Consider the following 26,236-nt stretch of genomic DNA (forward strand, 5'->3'; position numbering starts at 1 on the left):
GATTTGCGTTAATATTCATCATTTTTACTAATTCTGATTTAATTGAACGTAAGAATCCCAGGATGACTAAGCATTTCGGAAAGATCGTAATTACATCTTCTGAGTGTATACAAAATGCTCGAATAAACTTCAATGAAGACAAAGGAATGCTAATACCTGAAATTATCACAGATACAACGAGCTCCCCGGCAAAATCCAAGGCCAGCACAAGTTTACACAAAACAATGAAGATTATTGGGCATTAATCTGGAACCCTACAAGGCGAATGACTACCCGGCATTGCGAGTCTTCGATGACCAGCAACGAGACACCATCTGAACGTTTTTATTACAGTTTATTGTCTTTCGGGTCGTACCCATTCAGCCATCTCAGTAATGAAAAGACGATAAGCTAGTAACGTAGGCCATTTAACTGTCGTCTCTCAAATGGGGTTTACAGATTTTGCGGGTGTTTCTCCTGTGTCGCTCCTGTTATGTCGTCGACCCAGCAGTTTGAACACAGAGGGATGCCCATGATGAGCTGCTGTGAGCATCGTTAAAATACAGCGAGGGCACGAACCACGTCAAATGGAAGCCTATTACATTGATACACCCCGAAATGGATGTTAAGCACCAGTGCCCCCATTGTTTTTGTGTCCACCAAAAATGGTTCAAATGGCTCTGAGCATTATGGGACTCAACATCTGAGGTCATCAGTCCCCTAGAACTTAGAACTACTTAAACCTAACTAACCTAAGGACATCACACACATCCATGCCCGAGGCAGGATTCGAAACTGCGACCGTAGCGGTCGCGCGGTTCCAAACTGAAGCGCCTAGAACCGCTCGGCCACAACGGCCGGCTTTGTGTGCACCGATAACTATATAAGTGTCCGCTGCGTCAGTTTTAGAGAAAAATTCACCCCTGCTCACGTGGCCAATTGTTCTTCCGGAAGCGGAAAGGGATAGGCATACATATCGTAGAACTGGGCGTTAATAGTTACGTTAAACGAATGTATAGGGAACTATATGATTTCCTAGTGATGTCTATTAGAACCACTATCGACTGGCAGAAATGGGCAAGATAACTGTGAGATCCTCCAAGCTGGGAAGTTTTTTTTAACTACGTCGCTCATTCTGAATGGTATCGGGCGGGCACGACAAAAATCCGGTTGGGCCCCTAGCTTGTGGGATACGTACACTACGACATCTCCAGCACAACCTGGTGAAGGAGCAAAAACGTTCTTAAACTCCTCACACAACTTATCTACGTCTTTGAATGATATACAGGTTTATACTAGATTGATCTGTTCGTCTGTACGGAAACCAAACAAAGAAAATTCATCCAAGCATCATGTATTAGTAGCCAATTGTGAAGTAACTTCTAAAAATATTACATACCGAACTAATTATTTAAACTTAGCTGGTAATGACAGCTCGCTTTCTAAAGGAATATTTTGAGGGCTATAGATCACTAGTCGCCGCTGTGGCTGCCATGAGGAGGTGAACCCAGGTGGTGATTTTTGTGGCGGTGTTCGTAGCGACAAACAATTCGCTGTAGAAACGGCTTACGAAGTCACCGCCACACTTTTAATAGCGGGCCGACCGGTCCGCTGGAACAGTGAACAGAAAGATGAAAACCCAAACACTCTGATTAAATAAAAGTCGGTACTTATCTTTATTACGAAGATACAGAAATACAGTAGTGAACTCCGTGTCTACAGAAATCTGTCTAGTTCGAGTCGGAGCGGCTAGGTCAGCGTCGGCTGACGACAAACAACAACTCTGCTGCGATGAACACACAACTGACTAGCAAGTACACAATTCGGTGGCGAGTATACAACTGAGCGGCGAATACAGAACGGTCCTAGCGCTCGCGACTCCAGCGCTTAAGAAGCCAGAAGCCAGCGGTGGCGCGCGCAGACTTGCGGCGATTTGCTGTCTCGCTGGCGCTGCTTATGCGGACGGCGTCCGGACTTTGATGCTGCCAACCTTTTGGCAGCGGGCTCGGGTGGCATTACTGGCTAGGATATAACACTCCTCCCCCCCAAATCGCGCACCGTCGTTGAATAATGACGTGGCGAGCGTCGACGGCGGGGGAGGGGTCTGGCGGCAGGCGTAGCAGAAGAGACCGGGGCGGAGACTGTTGTCGGTGGCAGTCCCCGGTCCGCACCCCAGCATTGGCTGCGCGGGGCCTCGGGAAACACCGACTGAAAACCGAGGTCAGGGTGCACGCCTGTGACCACGGGCGCAGCTTCTGGTACTTGACGCGACGGGGCGTCGGGACCCACGAAGAGAGGCAGCGTCTCCTGACGCTGTGTCGACGGCTGCTGAGTGGGCGCCGGACAAGGCGCTGCGGTGTCAGACTCCTTGGGGGCGCCCAAGGAAAGCGGCTGCAGGACAGGCTGCACAGCCACCGCTTGGGAAGGCGGCCCGGCTGAGGGGTCGACGTCCATCAGCTCCGAAGGCGGTGGCGACTGAAGAGGGACCGCAGGCGCCGGAGCGACCACCTGGGGCGCTCCCGGATGAAGCTGCGCTGGAGGCATCAACGGGACGGGCTGTCGGCGTGGTAGCGGCGACGGCTGCTGCTGCTGCCCTGGGGGCGGCAGCGAAGTCGGAAGGCGCGGCTGGAACCCGCCGCGGACCAAATCTGTGGACAAAGAACGAGCGGCAGAATCCGGGCGGCCAGCGCGGCGCAACTGGTTCTGATGTCTCCTGTGCACCCCAGTAGCACCTTGAACAGTATAAAAACCGCGACCCTGGACACGTATCACGGTACCACGTTCCCAACGACGGCGACCGTGATAAACTCTGAAAAAAAAACGGCGTCGTTGCGCTGAAAACGCGTGCGATGCTCAGAAGCGGCGGGTCGATCCGGGGGGTGCAACAACCGTAGTAGGGTGCGATGACGACGGCCGTGGAGAAGCTCCGCAGGCGAAGGGCCGTCGCGTGGCGTGGTCCGGTACGACGACAGGAACGTGATGATGGCCTGCTGACGAGAGTGCGTAGCACGAAGGCGGTCCATATGATCCTTGAATGTGCGTACAAAACGTTCCGCTGCACCATTCGATTGAGGGTGGAACGGCGGAGTAAGAACATGGCGAATGCCATTGGCAGAACAAAAACTTTCAAATTCAGCAGAGGTAAATTGTGGACCATTGTCAGACACTAAAACTTCTGGAAGACCCTCAATACAAAAAATTGAAGTCAACGCCTGTATAGTTTGTGCAGACGTTGTAGACTGCATGGGCACAACAAACGGAAAATTACTAAATGCATCTAACACGATGAGCCAACGAGAATTCCAATATGGACCAGCGAAATCAATATGTACTCGCTGCCAGGGACCGGCAGGGCGTGCCCACTCAAAATAGCGTTGAGGCGGAGCAGCTTGGTGTTCGGCACACGTCGAACAATCTGTAGACATCTGCGTAATCTGCTTATCAATGCCGATCCATGTACAATGACGGCGGGCAAGCTGCTTAGTGCGGACCACTCCCCAATGACCTTGATGCAACAAGTCGAGGACCTTGGATTGGAGCACTTGGGGAACCACTACACGAAGCTGATCATTCTCGGTGCGTAACAGCAAAACTCCGTGCGAAACAGACAACAGATGACGTTGCGGATAATAGCGACGAACCACAGGATCCGATATGTCCTTTGCCTTGGACGGCCAACCACGTTGAACAAAACGTAATAGTAAACTCAGATGAGGATCCGTAGCTGTCTCACGTGCCACCTGACGATAATCAATCGGAAAATCCCGGAGGGATTGATGCTCATCGGCGTCAATCTGATGGCAAGAGTCGTCAGAGGAATCGAAGACATCATCCGCAGCAATCGGCAATCTAGAAAGCGCGTCAGCGTTTGCATGCTGAGCTGTAGGGCGATACAGTATCTCATACTGGTATTGTGATAACAAAAGAGCCCAACGTTGTAGTCTCTGAGCTGTCCGCTGAGGAACTGGTTTAGACGGATGAAACAGTGACGTCAGGGCTTGTGATCTGTTACTAAATAGAATGGTCTACCATAGAGGTAGTGATGGAATTTTGTGACACCGAACACAATAGCCAACGCTTCCTTGTCCAATTGGCTATAATTACACTGAGCTTTGTTTAGCAATTTAGATGCGAACGCAATAGGACGTTCGGTGTTACCGACTCGGTGAGACAACACAGCACCGAGGCCGAAAGAAGAGGCATCACAAGCTAACACCAGAGGCTTGTTAGGGTCGTAATGGACCAGACAACTATCATTCAATAAAGCCTCTTTAAGCTGCTGAAAGGCAGATTGGCAATCAGCTGACCACACAAACGGAACATTCTTACGGCGGAGACGATGCAACGGTGCAGCAATCTGTGATGCATTAGGTATAAACCTAATATAATATGTCAATTTGCCAAGAACTGCTTGCAATTCATGCAGATTGCGAGGGGCGGGCAAATCACGAATAGCTGCTAAATGTGACTGGGAGGGATGAATGCCTTGAGCATTAATAACATGTCCCAGATACTCCATCTCCGTAAGGAAAAATGAACATTTATCGATGTTGCAACGTAGGCCTGCCTGAGACAATACTTTAAACAAACACTCCAAATTACGGAAATGTTCAGCAGGCGTCCGACCGGACACAACAATATCGTCTAAATAGTTGCAACACGATGGAACATTAGCCAGAAGTTGTGACAAAAAATGCTGAAAAACAGCTGGAGCTGACGCACAACCAAAAGGCAAACGCAGAAAACGGAACAACCCCAACGACGTGTTTATGACAAAATACTGTTGTGATTGCTCGTCGAGGGGCAATTGCAAATATGCTTCACGGAGATCAATTTTGGAAAAGAAACGAGCTTCCCCTAACTTATCCATCAGCTCGTCCGGTCGAGGCAAAGGAAAAGAATCAATGACAGTCTGAGGATTAACTGTCGACTTAAAATCAGCACACAAACGTAACTTGCCAGACGGTTTCTTTAGAATAACTAAGGGAGAAGCCCACTGGCTCGCTGAAACGGGTTGAATAACACCGTTGTTTTGCCAACGACGAAGTTCATCTTCTACAGGTGCTCGGAGGGCGTGAGGCACTGGACGAGCACGACAAAATCGAGGCTGAGCATTATCTTTTAACGTAATATGAGCGGCAAAGTTCGCAGCACAACCTAGTTCGTCTTTAAATATGTCACTGTATCGTTTACACAAATCGGTTATGCTGTCTTGAGGAACAACAACAGAATTAATTTGTAACACATTGTCTTGGATAGACAGGCCAAACAAGTCAAAACAGTCTAATCCGAAAATGTTTACACTGTCTGCAGCGCGGAGCACTGTGAATGAAACTGTTTTTGTATTTCCACGGAATGTGGCTGGCACGCTACATACACCTAACACAGGAATGTGTTCTCCACTATAAGTAGCCAAAGAATGTTTTGCCGCTGAAAGTTTAGGGCGGCCGATAGCCGCGTACGTAGCACTATTGATGAGTCACAGACGCACCAGTGTCTAATTGAAAATTGAAGGTCTTATCCTGGATGCGTAGCTTCACAAATAGTTTATTACACTGTCTCTGGATCGGTGCAGTGGAGGCGGAAGACACAAAATCAGCGCGTCTAGCGCGTGTTCGCTGCTTATGACAATTCGTGGGTTGGGCGGGTGGAACAACAACGCCTGCTTCACTTGCAGTCTGTGCATTACTTTTTACAGCGTTTGAATTACGCTTGGATCGCATAGCAGAAGGCTGGGTGGGTGGCTTATTGCGAACAAGTTTATTACCCACACGAACCGTGGAAGAGTCTTTAAACGCGACCTTCTGGGCGGGCTGGCTTTGAAGAACATGAATATCCATGGGCTGGGCAGCACTAGAATTGTTCTTGCGTTTACGCAAACAAACAGTCTGGATGTGTCCTTTCCTTTGACAAAAGTGACAAACCGCGTTTCTCAACGGGCAACGTTCACGAGGATGAGCAAGAACACACTTAGGGCAAGACTTAACTCTATCATTTTGCACACGCGGCTGACGAATGTGTTTAACAGGACGCGGCCGGCTGGTGTTTACAGTCTGACTCTGCCGGTGGGGCCGCGGGCGTGACATAACTTGCTTAGCACAGGCAATTTGAGAAATACATGGCTGATCTCACTCACACTCAGCATAGTCAAAAGTATCTTGGGCTTCAATGATGTTCATCACAGTCTCTAATGACGGGTCAGGCAACTTTAAGATAGCAGCACGAATACGAGAATCTGCAATGTTTTGAGTAATAGCGTCTCGTAACATGACATCACTGTAGGAAGCTCCACACACACAATTAAATCGGCACTGACGGGTGAGGCCCCGTAAATCTGTTAACCACTGTTTATTAGATTGATGTGGCAGTTTCTTTAATCTGAAGAACTTGAATCTGGCTGCTGCCACATGAACTCGCGACTCGAAATACTCAGCAAGCTTGTTAACAACAACGTCATAGTCTAAAGCTTCTGGCTTGGATTCCGGGAACAACTTACAAAGTAGTCGATAGACTTCCACGCCTGCAGTGGAAATTAAATAAAGCTGCCGCTCAGTACCTGTGATTTTGTAGACTGTCATGTGCGCCTGCAACTGCGCGAAATATTCTCGCCATTCTTCTCGTGATGCATCAAAAGCACGGAAGGGTGGTGCTGCCTGTGCTTGTTCCTTTTGTGTTGGAGGATTAGCCGCTTGTTTGGCGATTGCTTCCACCAGACTTTGTATTTGCTGACTCTGTAACAAGATCAACTGTTGTAATTCGGCAGACATAGTGAACGCAAATTAAACCAGCCCCCAAAATTTTATCTCTATAATAAGTATAACAAGAAACAAGTTGAACCAGCCCTGCACACGAGTTCGGAAGTCCTCGTCGCCAGTTTTGTGGCGGTGTTCGTAGCGACAAACAATTCGCTGTAGAAACGGCTTACGAAGTCACCGCCACACTTTTAATAGCGGGCCGACCGGTCCGCTGGAACAGTGAACAGAAAGATGAAAACCCAAACACTCTGATTAAATAAAAGTCGGTACTTATCTTTATTACGAAGATACAGAAATACAGTAGTGAACTCCGTGTCTACAGAAATCTGTCTAGTTCGAGTCGGAGCGGCTAGGTCAGCGTCGGCTGACGACAAACAACAACTCTGCTGCGATGAACACACAACTGACTAGCAAGTACACAATTCGGTGGCGAGTATACAACTGAGCGGCGAATACAGAACGGTCCTAGCGCTCGCGACTCCAGCGCTTAAGAAGCCAGAAGCCAGCGGTGGCGCGCGCAGACTTGCGGCGATTTGCTGTCTCGCTGGCGCTGCTTATGCGGACGGCGTCCGGACTTTGATGCTGCCAACCTTTTGGCAGCGGGCTCGGGTGGCATTACTGGCTAGGATATAACAGTGATAGTCTCCGATTTGGTTACAGATAAGGTGGCAGCAGCAGCAGTATCGACCTGAAACTCCACCTGTGTGTGTGTCTCTTCTTTTTTTTTTCTTTTTGTACTAAGATGATTATCAATATGGTCGGAGTTCTGTTCTGTCGGTGGACGTAAATACCGATATGATAGCACCGTATGGGCACCAGACCGCGGCCGAGCCGCTAGACGAAAGGTGCCAATCAGTCGCGTTTTTTTTTTTCCGGGACAGTTACGATTTTTGTAGCTCTATCTCCAATTTTTTTCAGAAATAATTCCGGCCGCCTGTTTATCCCATATTTCGCAATTATGAAACGGTTTACTATGAATTAGATATTTATTTCACCTACACTGGTACATTTTCTTATTAGTTTGAGTTACGTTGGCGAAAAAGTATTGGCAAAGATATTGTACTCTTATCAAAGAGCACCCACTTACATTTTTGTGCACAAGGCACACAAAGCTGGTTCCTACCATTATATATCATCAGTTGGTGCGAAATTGTATCAGATTGTGTTGTGCTACGTAGCGTTACGTTGTATTGGAATAGTTGAGTTTTCTTCATTCATAATACTTCCAGCAAGAATGAATTCAAAGAAGTGCTAGTGCTCCTTCAATGAAAAATTTCAATACGAATTTCTACTCATAAGTGGCAATACCTCTTCGGATTCAAAAGGAAAAGTGAGCAGCCACGCGTGTGATTCTAGTTTCTCATCAAGCCAAAGCGGACGTGGATACAGACAACTCCACTGAAAAAGTGACAAACGTAGCAGAGCAGTATCTACAGCAGCATCTAGTGCAACATTAAAATTGTTCTTTAAATTTGATAAATTTTGTAGTCAGGATGAGAGATTAGTTGTAGCTGAGGCTGTCTTTGGATATACTATGTAGCACAATCATAGCTTCATATCTTCAAGCAGTATTAGAGCCTAAATTTGCCTGTGTAAGTACAAAACCAGAGGGCACAATCGTGATGTATTAGCACCTCATGATTTAGGTATGTTGCGGTGTGATTTGTAAAAGGTGACGTTTATTTCCACTTCTGACTGTGGAAGCTAAACACAAAGAGATTAAGCTTTTTATCTGTCCTTGTTAGACATTTTATTTACAAACCTGATTCAAAAGTAAGAATATTACAATTACAATCGTTGCCTGGAGAAACATCTATTAAGTGATTGACTATTTAATAGACTGAAACTTCCTGGCAGATTAAAACTGTGTGCCGGACCGAGACTCGAACTCGGGACCTTTGCCTATCGCGGGCAAGTGCTCCACCATCTTTTTTTTCTTTATTAAAGCAACCATATAAGTACATAAGCACAAAAACAAAATAATGAAGTGCTGGAACTGTTTCAACACGAATTGTATCCTACAATATACTGAAGAACATATTTCAATATAGTGCCATTTGTAAGCTTACAAAATAGAACAAAAATATTAAACTGACAATAACATCTTCAGTACAGACAGAGACATAGAACCAAAACGTAAACATATTAAAGAGAATTACAATATATATATATATATATGACTGTTCTTAACTAGAATGGCAGTTCTGTCAATTGGTTCACAACCGTCCAAACTCAAAGTCATTTGGAGAATACAAACAGATAACAAAGACATGCACAGGAAACATACATTAATGAAAACGTCATAATGAAGTTAATAACACCATTGAGAAGTCGTGAGCAGTCCTAGGAACAGGTGTAACCCCTTATTCGTTGTGTATTTTGTTCGCTACATAGCCTTGCATGTGATTTGTGTCCTTACCGGCGCCAAGAATTACCCTACGCCTTGTTTTTCAAAAATTATGTCTAACATGTTAACAAACATCTTCCTGAAATTTGGGTAACATTTCATCTTCCAACGTGCCGTTCTCATGTAAGCCTCGAAACTAATGAGATTATCTTCACGATTGTGGCTAATGATATATGTCACAAACTGTCCTAACAGCCACATCAAGGTGTTGTTCTTGGTAGCGGGAAAATGTTTCGTGTCCGACCAGAGCAGGATGTCGGTGCAGTGGCTGGCTGGGCTGCTGCGGGTAATCAGTCCCAGCCTCTGCTGCACCCATTTCCAGTTAATGAGATGACCGCCACAAGTGAAGCGATGGCGTAAGGTGTCGACCAGACCACAGCGGACGCATTTATCACTGTCACATAAGCCGATTCTATGCAACCTTTCATTAGTAGGTATAACATCGTTTACCACTTTATACCATGTGGACGCCACTTCAGCAGTGTGGACGGTTAAACTTATGTTCTCCCAAACTGCCTTCCAAAGAACACTCGGGTATTTAAGTTCAATGGGATTCCGGACTATTGGAGATGTCCATCTTTTTAATAACAGGTGCGTCGTCGGTAAATCCTGCGTGAAATAATGTCCATCAATATAGCTTATTTCAAGAAAAAAATGATTGACATGTCGTAGTTTGTAATGTATTTTACCTACATCAATGGGTGGGTGCATATCAGTGGGTTGTAAGGTTCGGAAGAGCCAATTGGATACGCTCAGAGGTTCCTTGTCCAACAAGTGGGTGATTCGTTTAATATATAACGCATTACACTTTTGGTTAATGTGAGGCATGTTGAGTCCGCCGGCCTGTCTGGAAGACGTCAGCGTGGTATATTTCACTTTGAACAGATGCTCTTGCCAGATAAATCTATTAGAGCGTTTCATCACGTGTTTGGCCTGCATCTTGGGGACTGGAAATATTTGGGCCATATAGTACGCTTTACTGAATATATAACTGCTGAGGAGTCGTATGCGTTGGAGAATGTCAACGGACCGCCAATTGTTTTCATAGATGGCACCTTGCATTTTATTGGTGACCTGCTTCCAATTTTTTGCATTCATTTTTAGCGGGCATTTGTCGATAATCATCCCCAGAGTGGTAGGGGCTTCGACACGCTTCGCCCAAGGTATAATAACTGCGTCGAATCCTCGAATGTTGACAAAGGTGCATTTATCGGCGTTGATTTTAGCACCGGAAGCACGACAGTACTCATCTACCGCGGTCTTGAGGGTTGATACGTCTCCGTCGTTGCGTAGTAACACTCCGACGTCGTCGGCGTAAGCACGAACCACGAAGGACGTCCCGGCAAGGGAAAGGCCTACAAATTTGTCATGAATAGAGCGTAGGAGCGGCTCGAGCGATAAAACAAATAACATCATGGACAGAGGGCTCCCCTGCGGCACTCCTCTTTGGACCTCGATGGGTTGAGTAAGCAGTCCATTTACGCTGACTCTGGTTGTAATGCCCGTGACGAAATGTTGCACGACATTAATAACACGTTGATCAAAACCACACCGCTGCAGTAGCTGTAGGAGGTACTCGTGGCAGACGCGATCAAAAGCCTTGCAAAAGTCGATAAACAGCAATGCGAGATTCACGTTAGTGACTGACGCTATGACTATTACATCTCTATATTCCGAAAGGGGCGTCATAATAGTGCGACCAGGGAAGCATGATTGATGGTTGTGAATCACTTGCTTCATTAACGGAGACAATCTGCTGTTGCGTGCTCTGGCAAAGGTTTTGTAATCAAAATTGAGTAAAGTAATCGGTCGGAAGTTTTCTAAGGTTTTTAGGTGTTTGCTTTTTGGTATCAATACAATTCGGCTTTCCTTCATTTCGGCCGACACGTCACTCCCTTGCATCACTTCATTGGGAACATCTGTAAATGCGTAAATGGGACAGAAACGCACATAAAATTCCCGTGGCAAACCATCAGGGGCAGGGGATTCATTCGATGGCGAGCCAGAAATCAGTTCAAGGACTTCGTCTGGAGCAAAATCGTGTACGACCGCCGAGATGTCTGCAGGCGTGACTACGGTGGGCAGAGCACGCACGATATCGCCGCCTCATCACCACATGTATCGCATTGCGAGTACAGATCCGTGAAGTACCGGTAAACTGCAGTAAGAATATCACTCTTCGGGTCAAATGGAGTCCATCATCCGTGTTCAGCTCCCCGATAAAAGCTCGCTTGCGATGGGCGCGATGTTTTATGAGGTGTTACAGCGACGCAAGCTCGTCCTCTTGAAGCGATTTTGCTTTAGATCTGATCTTCAGTGCTTCAAGCTGCGTTCGCTTTATGCCTATAAGCTTCGCCTTTATTTGTTTGATGGTCGTCAGCTGCGTGTTGGTTGGTGACGTAGTCGCATACAACTCTCGCAGAACTGTCTGGTAAAAATCAATCGTGCGTATGACATCTTTCGCCCGTTGCCAACTATAGTTTCTTAAGGATAATCGCATTTTCCGTTAGATCACAACATTCCACCAGGCTATCTTGCTCGGACATCTGCAGCATTGCTTGAGACAATCCGCCCATGTCGTGGAGATGACATCTTGTAGCGCGGCATCGGCGAGAATAGAAACATTTCGGCTCCACGGAATCCTATGCCATTTAGTGTGCTGTTTGGCCAGATTTATCGTGACACAGAGGGCGCAGTGGTCGGAGAAACTAGCCGGAATGACATTGGCGTCCAGAATATGTTGGCAAATGTTCTCAGAGATGTACAAACGGTCCAGACGGCTACATGCGATGGTGGTCAGGTACGTGTACTTTACCAGGGTAGGAAATTTTAGTTCCCACGCATCCTTCAGCTGCAGGTGACGCACCAGATCATTCAGTTCCCTACAGTAATAAAAGTTTGGCGATTCGATTGATCTTTCCTGTGGATCACACAGTTAAAATCACCACTAATTATCAACTGGGTTGGGTTGCGGTGTAACAAGTATATGATGTCTTGTTTAAGGAAGTTACCTCCTTCTGATTTTAAGGTCGTTCCAGATGGAGCATAGATATTGACGAAGGTACGTCAAAAATTTGGCAAGCTACGCCTCTACCGGAGTCCAACATTTCGATATTGCTCACTGGGATTCCGTCTCGTGATAGAATGGCCGTACCTGTACCCCTGTCCGCCACGGTGTTTACGATTATAGCAAATCCTGATGCATGAAAACTTAAGATAGACACTTCCTGTAACAGAACTATATCAGCTTCGGACTCATAGATAAACTGCCGTAGCATTGCTAATTTTAAATCTGTCCTAACTCTGTTAATGTTCAGGGACAAAAACTTATAAGCTTGACTCATGATCGTCCGAGACTTGTGGGTGATGGGAAGCGTAGGAAGCCCAGTCCATCTCACCGTCGGACTTCGAATCTACATCCGCAGGTTTTGTACCAGTTCTTGCGCTGACTTTACTTTTTGAGTTACTTCCAGCCACGGAGTCCTTTGGTTTAACTTTATTTTGCCGTCGCACAGTCGTCCGAAGTGTCATAGAAGACGGCGGAGTCGGCGAGTCATAGCAGTATGTGAAAGTCCTTGATTCGGAACGGGTGACGGCAAGTCCGAAGACGCAGCTTCAGTAGACTCACTGTGTTTGTTTGGAGCGGCACTGGCTGTTTGTATACAGCTGTCCGGTTCCTCGTGTTGTTTGGAAGCAGTTTCGAGGTGGCGGCTGTTTATGTTATGCTCTACGCCGCGTGCATCATCCACTTTGTTTACGAGTTGCAGTTGACTGACTGCCGCCTTTTGTGTCAGCCACCTGTGGCGAGTCGACAAGCGGCATAGGAACGGACTGCTGTAAACACTCGACTGCATTCGTATTGACAGTTTCTGCGTCGGGAGGTTGAATGGCGGGTCGTAACTGAGCTATTCGACACATGCGTGTCCTGTGTGGAGGCCAGTGACTCCGCGTCATCGGTTTGATTTTTTACTACCTGGTCGCCGGAACCACTACCGTCACTAGTACGGCGTCGTTTGTTACCGACAGATAATGCAACACCGGTGGCAAAGGGGTGACTGGCCAAGGGTTTTTGAGGCAAGGGTGAGAAGGTGCCGTTACCGAGATCGTTGTCCTCTGACACAGATGCACTCTGTTGGGAGTCAGTCACAGAAGGCGTCTGATTTTGAGTTGGGACATCAGCCAATGTTAATCTCTGTCGTTGTTGCAGATTGTTTCGAAGTACGACAACGCGCCGTGGGCAATCATCTCGTAAATGGCCACTCGTGTTACAGATAAAACAAGTGCCTACTTGTCCATCGTAAATGACATGAGCCTTATAACCACAGACCCTTATATGGGATGGGATATTGACTTTAACGGCCATGTCAACTGAGAGAACCCCACTATAACATAGGAGTTTGTGACGGCTCGACCATTTTTCGTTTCTAATCTGTCTGATGTCACAGTATTTGGCGAGGACATCTCTAAGAAAACAATTCTCAAACTCAGGAGACAAATTGAACACTCGCACTTGTTTATAGTCAATGTCAGCGTTAATTATTGAAACTGTACTCACCGACTGATCACGATGTCGGAACTCTGCTTTCCCACCAGTATTCACCAAAATTTTCTCCAGTTGTATCTGGTCTAAAAACTTCACAAAGAAACAGTATTCTGTCATGTCATAATATGCTGTGTGGACCTGGTCGGATGTGATGCCGATAATATCTACTATCCAGTCATGGATTTCTAGAGAACTCGGTTGCACATTTCTGGAAGATTTCTCAAATGCAAAATACAGGGTATTCTTACGAGGTACACTGGGAGCCATAACTTCACTATATGAGCGGCCGAGACCGCTGTGAGTGAATTAAGAAGCTAGTGTACGACGGTAGTGAAGAAGCACTGAGAATGTCGCAGGTCACAATCCAATAATTTCTATAAACACGGCTTGCGGCGCTACGACTACGCGGAAGTACCGACACGTCCGATCGCTGTCGCGTCCCAAGCGGAACTGACCATCTGAGCTACCCAAGCACGACTCACGCTCCGTCCTCACAGCTGTACTTCAAAAGGTCTCAAGTTCGAGTCTTGGTCCGGCACACAGTTTTAACCTGCCAGGAAGTTTCATATCAGCGCACACTCCGTTGAAGAGTGAAAATCTCATTCTATTTAACAGACTTTCTCTACAGTTCGAACAGCTACTGATATTTTGCCTGTAGATGTAGGAATAGTAGTTTCCAAGATATTTGTATAATCAAATCATACGCTCTCAAGGACTTTTCCTGCTTTGTGGAAACAGATTTTGCAATGATTTTGGCTTATGCTCAAACAAGGTGGTTAGCACTGCTACTTGCTGTTGAAAGAGTCATAAACATGTTTAAACCACTATAATCACACTTTAAAAAGGTGACCATTATTCCTGGAAAATGTCTTTCAGAATACGTTTTCTGGAGAATTGTTATACTTTCTTCACAATCAGACTTCATCATTTCATGAAGCAGTGAAGGAATTTGTAGGACAGTAACTCTATTTGAAGTGACTAACTGTATTAGTAAGCTGAAAGCTACCTTGGAGTCCGAAATTGAAGACCAGTTTCTTCCCTCAAGTATAAAACAATGTTTGAAAAGCTTTGAACAGAGAAAGGTCTGCTCCCAGCAGAGCCAGAACGTTTCATTGCGCTGTACTATTTCTCTACGAAACTGTTGTATCCTATTTGAAAAAAATAGACTCAAGAGAGTTCCAGGAACCTATAGTCGTTCAGCTGGGTTATCTTAAATCAAATACCCTTATGGGGTGGTACTATAAGAACTACTTCTCTAGTTATCAAAACTGTGTCATGTACCCTGTCTGCCGAAAATGGAATGCATACCGTGTATGTCTGTGTCAAATAGTTTGTAATCAGTGAGTAAATCAGAGAATTGATTGCTAACAACGTTTTGCCAACTGAAAGTTGAGTTGAAATGATTTCTCATGTCAGCCAGAATCACGTGCTATTCTCAAATTCACTCAATTTAACGCAATTTCTCTTCTGCTTTCCTGGCACTAATGATGCTACTGAAGGGATGATTTTCTACATGAATGACGAAGCACACGAATGACAAAACACAGCTTGCTGTACAAACTATGAAAGCAACGTTAGTGACTAGAGTGAACTACGATGAAACTTTGTTGAATTTTTTCATATACTGTTGAAGAATACGAACTTGTTGAAGAAAATTCACAGCACTGATAAATACGGTCTTTCTGCTTTCACTCTATTTTGGACGGTACTAATTAAAGTGATTTGTATTATGACATCTTTTTTGCAATATAAAAATTTGTAATGTGTCCATAATTTGGATCCTGGAAATGCGGTTACCTTACTCGACAGACCTTACAGACATTAACTACCTGCACTTTTCTTTGGCAGGCACGAAATATTGTGACAATACGTGTACTGACGTTTAGCGTACCTCCGATGGCAATGCGGACATGATTTCCGCGGCTCTAAAGCTACTGAAATTGGTTTGACAGCAACGATGTGAAGCTGCGGCTTCTATCTGCAACCGCACAAGTTGGACGAGAATAACATCGTGGTCCAAGCTCACTTAATTGTCTACCGATCCAAAATTCTTGGAAAAATAATGTTTTCACGAATAGCTTCATATATTTGTGAAAATGAAGTATTAACGATATGTCAATATGATTTTCACAAAGGCTTTTCAACAAAAAATGCTATATATGCTTCAGCTGATCAAATATTAAGTGCTCTGAATATACCAAAATTATACATTGGGAATTTTGTGCTCTCTCAAATGGTTTTGACTGTGTGAATCATGAAATTCTCCACTAAGTTATCTCCAACCTCCTTTCCCCCCTCCCCTACCCTTCCCCCTGCCCCCACCCCCACCTGGAAATTGGTGGAAAGAGGACACAGTCTGTGCTGGGCTGTCGGATAGGATGGACGTAAGTCTTTATTTATACTCATTGTTTATTTAAACAATTTGAGTTTTTGTAGACAGTAGATCCATGAAGTGTGTTCAGCATGAGGTCCAGAGTCCAAATGACCTAGTTTACGACACCACCAGCAGAGGGTGCTATCAACCGTCCCCCTCTCATCTCGCATGACATAATCCAAGACGGCAGTCTTGGGAAAAATGGCAGGAAAAGAACTCTGTGTACTGCAGTCTGAAGGAGACCTGTGTCTTTCAGTGTGCATTCATGTCTGTCACCCAAAAATTCTCTCTATCATCGTTATTTTATACCATCCAACAGGTAAAAACTACACACTATAGAAACTCCGCTGATGTCATCCGATAGAGACCTCGATAAAATTTTTACCGCATTTCTATCTCTCTTCTAATAGATGTATCGAAAATACAGTCTGTGAACTGGCATGGAGCATGTGGCGATCCTATTAAACATTCAGGTTTTGATTGATCCACTTAGCCACGTGCACAAATCAGTGTAACCCCCAGGGGGCTCGCAACTCTTTGGTGGGTTCGTGCTTGGCAACCATGGGGCCCCAGCCTTTGCAGCGTCTTTTCCCTTTCGTGCTGTATGTCTATCCTCTTGCTATTCTTTCTCCCCTCCCTTGGGGAACAAGTACAGTGTGTTTTTGGGGATGTTCCACATTGTCTGTCGCTGACTTAAGAAAAGTCTCACCACTGTTGTCCATTCCCGCTTCCTTTCTTTGTTTCCCTTCTCCTTTCGTTCCTCCACTTCGGCGTTTGAGGTTCCTCTTTTTCATCTTCCTCCATGCGCTATCTCGAAGGCCAGTCCACGCGTCTGACTCGTAAAAGGTGACTGGGTAACGCGTAATTCCCACTCCTGGAGCATTGACAATGGCTTTCGTTTTTCCACTGACAAAACCGTCTGCATGAATTTCTGGCGGCGCAAATGGTTTCTCCCAGCATCTTTACATCTTGGGCCTGTTGCAATTCTGTTTGTTGGAACTATGAAATTCCTGGGGCTCATGCTCGATAGGGAACTCTTTTGGTCCTCCAATGTGTCTTACCTGCCAGCCTACTGTACATGGTCCCTCAATGTCCTACGTGTCCTCAATGGTACTTTCTGGGGTGCTGATCGAACCACCCTCCTCCGTTTGTACTGATCCCTTCTCCACTCGAAACTCGACTATTGGTGCTTTATTTATGCATCTGCACGTCCATCCGTCTTACGCTGTCTCAACACTATCCACCACCGAGTCATCCATTTGGCCACTGGCGCCTTTTACTCAAGCCCGGTTGAGAGTCTGTATACTGAAGCTGCTGAAATACCACTGTCCTCTTGCCGTGACTTTCTCCACAGCACTTATGCAAGCCGTTTGTCTGCCATGCATGGCCACCCATCCTGTACCTCCTTATTTGATGATTCCTTTGATTGCCAGTATGGGGTGTGTCCCTCTTGCCTGTTACCTCATGGAGTCCGCTTTCCGTGCTTGCTCTGTCAGCTTAACTTCACACTACCAGCAACTTTCCCAGTGGGCGTGAACCCTTCATCACCTTGGCTTCATGAAGTGGCCTATGTTAACCTTGTCCTTCATTCGCTTCCTAAGACACTACCCCAGCCTCGTTCTATCGCCTTCAGTTTCATGACTTTTGCATGGACTTTTGCGATAGTACCTTTGTGTGCCCTGATGGCTCTTGGACTGACCATGGTGTCGGGCGTGCCTTTGTCATTGGCGCACACGTCTTCAAATATCGGATTTTGGCACACTGCTCAGTATTTGCAGCCGAGTTCTTTGCCCTGTATCAGGCTATGAAGTACAATCTATGGTACAAACTTTGCAGTTGTGCTCAGTGCTCAGACTCTCTCAGCGTCCTTCAAAGTCTATGTGTCCTGCACACCGCTCATCCCTTAGTGCAATGGGGCCAGGAAAAATTGTCATTTGCTCACTCTTGGTGGAGCCACTGTGCAGTTTACGTGGGTTACTGGTCACATCAGTCTGCCATGAAATGAGGCTGCTGATGCTGCTTCCAAGGCTGCAGTCCTCGTACCTCAGCCCACTAGTTCCTATATTCACTCCAATTACCTCTGCGTTGCTGTTGTCAGGAGGTGGTGTCCCTTTGGCACTGCCATTGGTCCTCCCTTCATGGGAATACGCTGAGGATTGTTAAGCCTCTCCCAGTGGCTTGGATGGCCTCCTCTTGGCCCTCCTGCCAGGAGGAGGTCATTTTAACTAGGTTTCGTATTGGGCACTGCCTTTTTAGCCATCGTCATTTGATAAGTGGCGCTCTCCCACCACTTCGTACACATTTCATCCAAGTCCATTTTTAACCGTTTACGTTCCCACTTGGGTTTGCCATCTGAGTTATCGGCTGTCTTAGCAAATGATGTGCAGGCTGTCGACTGCATTTTACTGTTTATCCATCAAAGCAATAAGGCGGAGGCCATTTAACTTTTAGTTTTGGACCTCTGTTTCTGTATGGTGTTTTTAGTTACCCCGTCTCCACATCCCTGTTTTTAGCTGTCTTCTCGTATGTCAGTTGGGATTAACGTTTAGTTGTTCTCTAATTCCTCTCTGTTTCCGTGTCCTATAGTTTTGACGTGAGTGTGTATGACCCCATTTGTTTTTGCACCCTAAAACAAAACAAACTATTGTAAAGTTCATCACCTATACTGTAGGAGGACCATATCCCACAGTCTGTCAGTCAGTCAGCAAGAGAGGGTCCTTGTTTTGTTGTTTAATACATCTTTGTTTCCGCTGTATCATGTCCAAGCAGTGTATGACTTCAGTTTTGGACATCACCGCATATTCTGTTTTTCCACCATGTCTTCCAGGTCTGTGTCAGGTTCTAAACTGACATTAACAGATTTTGATCCATTGGCTCTCACAGAAAACTGGACACTGCATGGTGTAAATTATGCTGCTGCTCCCACAACAGACACACAGGATGATTGAAATAAAATACAGAGTCGGTGTTCCATATTGACAAAAATGCAGAAAATATCACAACATATGGAAGTTGGAAGAGCTTTGTGGCATTGTGGAACGCTTCGAAATAGCTGTCCAAAGGTGATTGATGACCTCTACATTGAAACTCATCTTTCACAGTGATGGGGTAGCAGATGGCTGCGTGTTCTGTTTCGACTGTTTCCTCATTCTGGCGTCATGTATGCAATCACTGTTTCAGTGCTAACTGTCCCCAAAATGTGCTACCGCTCCACCATGACTCTTTCTCCATTTTAAACAAGTGATGTCAGTCAATCATTATATGGTAACTAACAGCATACCAGTGGATGGATAGGATGGAAAAGACACTGTTGATATACTGTAACAACCATCAAAATTGATAGTGCAATCAATTTCAGCAATTTTAGCAGTTTTTTTCTATAATTTCAATACTGATCAGTGATAAGGCAGCATGCTTCCCAGTTTCTGCATTATTGCTAAGCAACCCCTTCTGTACTATGCAAGTACCATATATTGGATTGCAAATGTAGATAGTTGACGGTGCAATATGTCCATTCACTGTTAATTCTCGAATTTTACACACACACACACACACACACACACACACACACACACACACACACACACACGAGTCAGCCATTTACACACTTCTAGAACTTCGATCATTGTGTGTAATTGATGATTACAAATGCCCATCTTTCCATATGCTGATGGGAGTCACAGAGTATTCTTACATTCTTAGGATAAAGTTGGAGATTGAAAAAAAAAAATGGTTCAAATGGCTCTGAGCACTATGGGACTTAACATCTGTGGCCATCAGTCCCCTAGAACTTAGAACTACTTAAAACTAACTAACCTAAGGACATCACACACATCCATGCCCGAGGCAGGATTCGAACCTGCGACCGTAGCAGTCGCGCGGTTCCGGACTGAGCGCCTAGAACCACTAGACCACCGCGGCCGGCGGAGATTGACAGATCTCTTCAAATTCTCACTGACCAACCCTCCCTGCAACACTGTCACTGATTTAATCCGCAGCTGATCAGTATTAAACCGCTACATTCCACATCCCATGAAAGAACTGAGTGAGTCAAGTTCGCAACTGCTGCTCCATAGCACTCTTACTCATGGCACCCATCCAAGTGCACAAAATCTCTCTGGATACGCGTATGTCGAGGAGGAGTCCCATCCGATTGGGGAAAGATGGGTTATCGTAACCCTAAATTATGCACTATTATAGAAGTGCTCGAAGTATGTAGATCACTGTGTGAAAAGTAGAGGACACGTGGTTTAGAAATTATACAGAAACTGGGAAGCATGCTGCCCTGTCACTGGTCAGTGTTGAAATTATGGAAGAAGCTGGTAGAATTGCTAAAATTGATTGTACTATCAACTTTGATGGTTGTTACAGTACATCAACAGGGTCTTTTCCATCCCATCCATCCACTGTTGTGGTGTTAATTACCACATTATGATTGAATGCCATCACTTGATTAAAATGGAGAAAGAGTTGGTGGAGGGCCAACACCCTCCAGGGACAGTTAACACCGATACAGTGATCGCATACATGACCCCAATGAGAGGAAACAGCTGAAATGAATCACCCCATCTTCTACCCCATCACTGTGAAAGATGAGTTTCAGTGTAAAGGTCATCAGTCACCTTCACACAGCTATTTGGGAACTGTCTACAATGCCACAAATCTTTTACAGCGCCTATATGTTGTGATATTCTCTGCATTTTTGCCAAAAAGGAACACTGGCTCTGTCTTTTATTTTAATCATCCTGTGTGTCTGTAGTTGGAGCAGCAGCATAATTTACACCATGCGATGTCTAGTTTTCTGTGAGAGCCAGTAGATGTTAATGTCAGTTTAGAAACTGACACAGACATGGAAGTCATGGTGGAAAAAACAAAATGTATGGTAGTGAACAAAGCTGTAGTCATATACCGCTTGGACGTGTTACAGCAGAAACAACATATGTATCAAATAACAAAACAGGGACCGTATCTTGCAACTGACAGTCAGTGGGATATGGTCGTCCTACATTACAGCTGATGAAATCTTACACTGGTTTGTGCAGATGACTGAGTGGATCAATAATTGTATATTTTATAGGATCGCCATATATACTCGATGCCAGCTCACACACACACACACACACACACATATATATATATATATATATATATATATATATATATATATATATATATATAGAGAGAGAGAGAGAGAGAGAGAGATGCGTTAAAATTGAGTTCTCTATTGGATGACGTCAGAGGAGCTTTTATAGTTCGTAGTTTTTATCTGTTGTATGGTGCAAAATAGCGATGATAGAGAGAATGCTTGGATAACAGATGTGAATTCACCATGAGGGATACAGATCTCCTTCGGACTGCTGTACCTGTATGTAGTTTAGAGACACGCCGCAATGCAGTAGCAAAATCCTCGTCCCTCTCTGATCCCGTAACTGCTTGCACTGTCTTTTTCTACTACTACCACATCATGTTGCTGGAGAAAGCTTCGTTAGGCACTGGCCTCACACATCGTACATCGTCGGTGGAGCTACGACAGCATGCTCCCAATTCCACTGTGTGGTCAAAAAAGACGGTCCTGTAATGTTAACTCAGCCCACTCTGTTTCTACACGGACTGCAGAAGGTTTTAGATACAGCGTCTCTGACTTCTGTTCAGTTGTGACAAATCGGGACGATCAACTGGATGAAGCCGCAAGGATCGCGGGGCAGAGACTGAGGGACAGTTACAAGATGCAGAAGGATTGTCTAAAACCATGCTGGAGTTCTACTGTAGCAGACAAGTTCGAAAAAGGTGACTCGCTTTGAGATATGCGACTATCATGAATATGATTAACCAGTGGCTCTAATCATTAAAAGACATCTCCATAGAATCTAACGCAAGTGTGTGGTTGAACGGAGAGACTTGGTCCCAAATCACAGACAGCATTTATGCCATAAAGGGTAACATTGTAGATCTGAAAAGCCAGTGTATTGGTCATAGGATTCTGTACATTTCTTACGACTTCAGTCTAGAGTTGCGTTTTTTTAAATGACTGTCACATAGCTCACCATCTACTGCACGTGATAATTCTCAGTCAAACATCATCCTCCCTCGCATATAACCCAGTGAATATATCACAGAACCTATCACAGAGATAGAATGCATACCAACGCTAGGAAAGCCCCTGAGCCTGATGGCATTCAAAACCGTGTCTTCCCGGAGTTCATGGATAGAGCCGTAGAATACCTTGCACACATAACGAATGCCATCCTAATACACCAACACTTCCTTGACTTTTAGAAGGCGGCCAATGTCCTGATGTTCAGGAAGCCAGGGAAAGACCATTCCCTCCCACAAAGGTACCTACCCATCAAAAATGGTTCAAATGGCTCAGAGCACTATGGGACTTAACGTCTGGGATCATCAGTGCCCTAGAACTTAGAACTACTTAAAGCTAACTAACCTACGGACATGACACACAACCATGCCTAAGGCAGGATTCGAACCTGCGACCATAGCGGTCACGCGGTTCCCGACTGAAGCGCCTAGAACCGGTCGGTCACAGCGGCCGGCTACCTACCCATCAGTCTGCTGTGTTCGCTCAGCGAGATTGTTGAGAATGTAATATTAAAACGCATCACTAGGCGCTGCATCGCCAATGACACCCTAAGACCAGAGGAATTCGGCTTTAGGAATCACCACTCAACACAACTTCTCTACATAGTCAAACATATAACACATGGCTATAACGTGAACAAAGCCACAGGGGGCGTGTTCCTGGACATCGAAAAAGCTTTCGACCATCTAATGCATAACAGCCTTATACGTAAACTAAGCGAAGCTGGTTTCCCGGGCGGACTCGTGCGTCTCACACACTCTTATTTCACGAACAGATGTTTGAACACTGACGTGCAGGGCAAAAAATCGACACAACACGGTATTCAGGCTGGAGTACCCCAGGGAAGCATCCTAGGGCCCATCTTGTTCAACCTGTACATTAACGACTTCCCAGCAACACGAAACACGACGTTAGCCATCTATACGGGTGACATAGCCATCCTTGCGCAAGACTAGAAACCGTCGAACATTAATTCACGAATACAGATGGCACTCAGAACTGCCAAGACTTGGTTGGAACGATGGCATATTACAGTAAACGTCAACAAGTGTGAAGCAGTTCTGTTTACACGCAGACCGAAACTATTGTGCAAACACCAACACAGCAGACGGGTAACACTACATACACGCCCAATACGTTTCTGACAAGGGATCCTCCCCATCGCACCATCCTCAGATTTAGTTATAAGTTGGCACAGGGAATAGGCCTTGAAAAATTGAACACAGATCAATCGAGAAAACAGGAAGAAGTTGTGTGGAACTACGAAAGAAATAAGTAAAATATAAAAACTGAGTAGTCCATGCGCAAGATAGGCAACATCAAGGATAATGTGTGCTCAGAAGCGCTGTGGTCCCGTGGTTAGTGTGAGCAGCTGCGGAACGTGGGGTGCTTGGTTCAAGTCTTCCCTCGAGTGAAAAGTTTAATTTTTTATTTTCAGACAATTATTATCTGTCCGTCCGTCCGTTCGATGCCATCACCTTTTGGGAGTGATTATCACATCCACAAGAAAACCTAAATCGGGCAAGGTAGAAGAATCTTTCTACCCACTCGCCAAGTGTACAAGTAAGGTGGGTCGACAACATATCCCTGTCATGTGACGCACATGCCGTCACCAGTGTCGTATAGAATATATCAGGCGTGTGTCCCTGTGGAGGAATCGGTTAACCTATGGCCTTGCGATCAAATGTTTTCGGTGCCCATTGGCGAGGCACGTCCTCTCGTCTACAAATCGCACGGATTTGCGGTGCGGTCGCAAACACAGACACTAAACTTACTACAGTGAACAGAGACGTCAATGAACGAACGGACAGATAATAATTGTCTGAAAATAAAAAATTAAACTTCTCACTCGAGGGAAGACTTGAACCTAGGACCTCCCGTTCCGCAGCTGCTCACGCTAACCACGGGACCACAGCGCTCCTGAGCTCACCCTCTACTTGTTGTTCTTATCTTGCGCGTGGACTACTCAGTTTGTATATTTTGCTTATTTTTTTCATACTTCCACACAACTTGTTCCTGTTTTCTCGATTGATCTGTGTTCAGTTATTCAAGGCCTATCCACTGTGCCAACTTATAACTAAATCTGAGGGGGATGCGATGGGGAGGTTCCCTTGCGAGAGAAAGTCAGATGTCTCGTTGTCTGGCTAGACTGGAAATTTACATGAGGGGACCACTTCGAATATGTTGCCAACAGAGAGCACGCGAGGCTCAAACAACTCTACCCAATGCTCAACAGGGAAACACACTGAATAGGAGGGTGTCGAGATCCATATACATGACACTGATTAGACATCTGATGACGTACGCAGCTCCCGTCTGGGGATATGCAGCTCCTACACACCTGCGCCGCTTGCAGATAATACAGAACAATGTGCTACGAATCATTAGCAACGCTCCACGCTACACACGCACCATGGATCTTCACAATGAATACTACCTTGAAACCCTCAAGGAAGTATATAAAAACACGCCACACGACTATGCAGGAATCCGAGACACTCGAACAATCCTTTCATTCTTACTCTCGTAAACTATGATAACAACTATAGGTGGACACATAAGCGGCCAAAGACACTACTAGCTAGGGCATAACCACCTATGGCAAGTTAACATACACCAACAAGCGACAAACGTCGGCAAGCTCCTGCATATCAGCAACGTTGACTGGACATACCAGCTTCTATTAAAGTCGACCAACAGGCTACAGCAGGGAAACCGACGAGCTCGCCCACAGACGCACAGACAAATCACCAACATCACCCTACACTGTACATCTGATATATGACCTATCGGACACAAAACGATGATGAACCTAACTGTTACACGTATGCTGAGACTGACCGAGAGACCATCACCGGCACCCAACGGCAGCTGCCGAGTAACAGCACCGCTCAACGTCAAAGGTATCGACATGCATGATACAAACTACTAACAAAGCCTACCATTGCATGACTTGTCACAGGCAGCAAGACTTCCGCTACTGCTCTTACTACCCGACCTAACTATCGCAGATGTTTTTTTTTTCCTTGGCTCTTGCCTTGGCACTTTTTTTCCTTTGCCCTTCAAACAGCTAACCTTCGTTCGACTTTCGACACAATCTATATCCAGATGAGCGGGTATTAATAGTTAACCTTTACCAGACGTACGTAAACATCGCAGTACCCTCATCCTGCGACACCTCACTTAAGTGAAAACTAATCCTTATGCAGATATGGCAGTGACCTTTTGAGTTGGCAATCATGCTGGTGTGGACTTGGAGGGGCCCCATCTCTTGAAGAAAGGAGAGACCGAATGCGTTACAGATACTGTAGCTTGAGAATTATCAAGTGGCAGCATGAAGCAGTTGCAAATACCTGCTTCGAACCACGTTCCTTGACAGAAGCACTTTTTAAAATCGATGATTTTATTATGAGCTTACGCTGCTGGAGTCGTACACCTGCACTTTCGGTCCGTTAATTCACATCCCGCGATCACAGCCTGTATTCAGTGACCAGATATTTGTGTGGAAGACCATGTCAGTAGGGATTGTGTGACAGATTCGCTGTGATCAGCAGGATTATAAAGTGTCTGTATGTGGTCAGTGTTGCAAGTGCAAGTGCAATATTTAATTATAAGTACAGTGATAAAATACACTGAGGAGCCAAAGAAACTGGTACACCTGCCTAACATCGTTTATGGCCCACACGAGCACACAGAAGTGCCGCATCAAGACATGGCATGAACTTGACTAATGTATGAAGCTATGTTGGAGGGCTGTCCATAAATCTGTAAGAGTACGAGGGGGTGGAGATGTGGAGATCTCTTCTGAACAATAGGTTGGAAGGCATCCCAGATATGCTTAATAATGTTCATGTCTGGGGACTTCGAAGGCCAACGGAAGTGTTTAAAGTCAGGAGAGCGTTAATGGCGCCACTCTGTAGCAAAATGATTCAAATGGCTCTGAGCACTATGGGACTTAACATCTGTGGTCATCAGTCCCCTAGAACTTAGAACTACTTATGCATATCTAACCTAAGGACATCATACACATCCATGCCCGAGGCAGGATTCGAACCTGCGACCGTAGCGGTCACGCGGTTCCAGA

This window comes from Schistocerca piceifrons, chromosome X, assembly GCF_021461385.2.
Source record: "Schistocerca piceifrons isolate TAMUIC-IGC-003096 chromosome X, iqSchPice1.1, whole genome shotgun sequence".
Lineage (NCBI taxonomy): Eukaryota > Metazoa > Arthropoda > Insecta > Orthoptera > Acrididae > Schistocerca > Schistocerca piceifrons.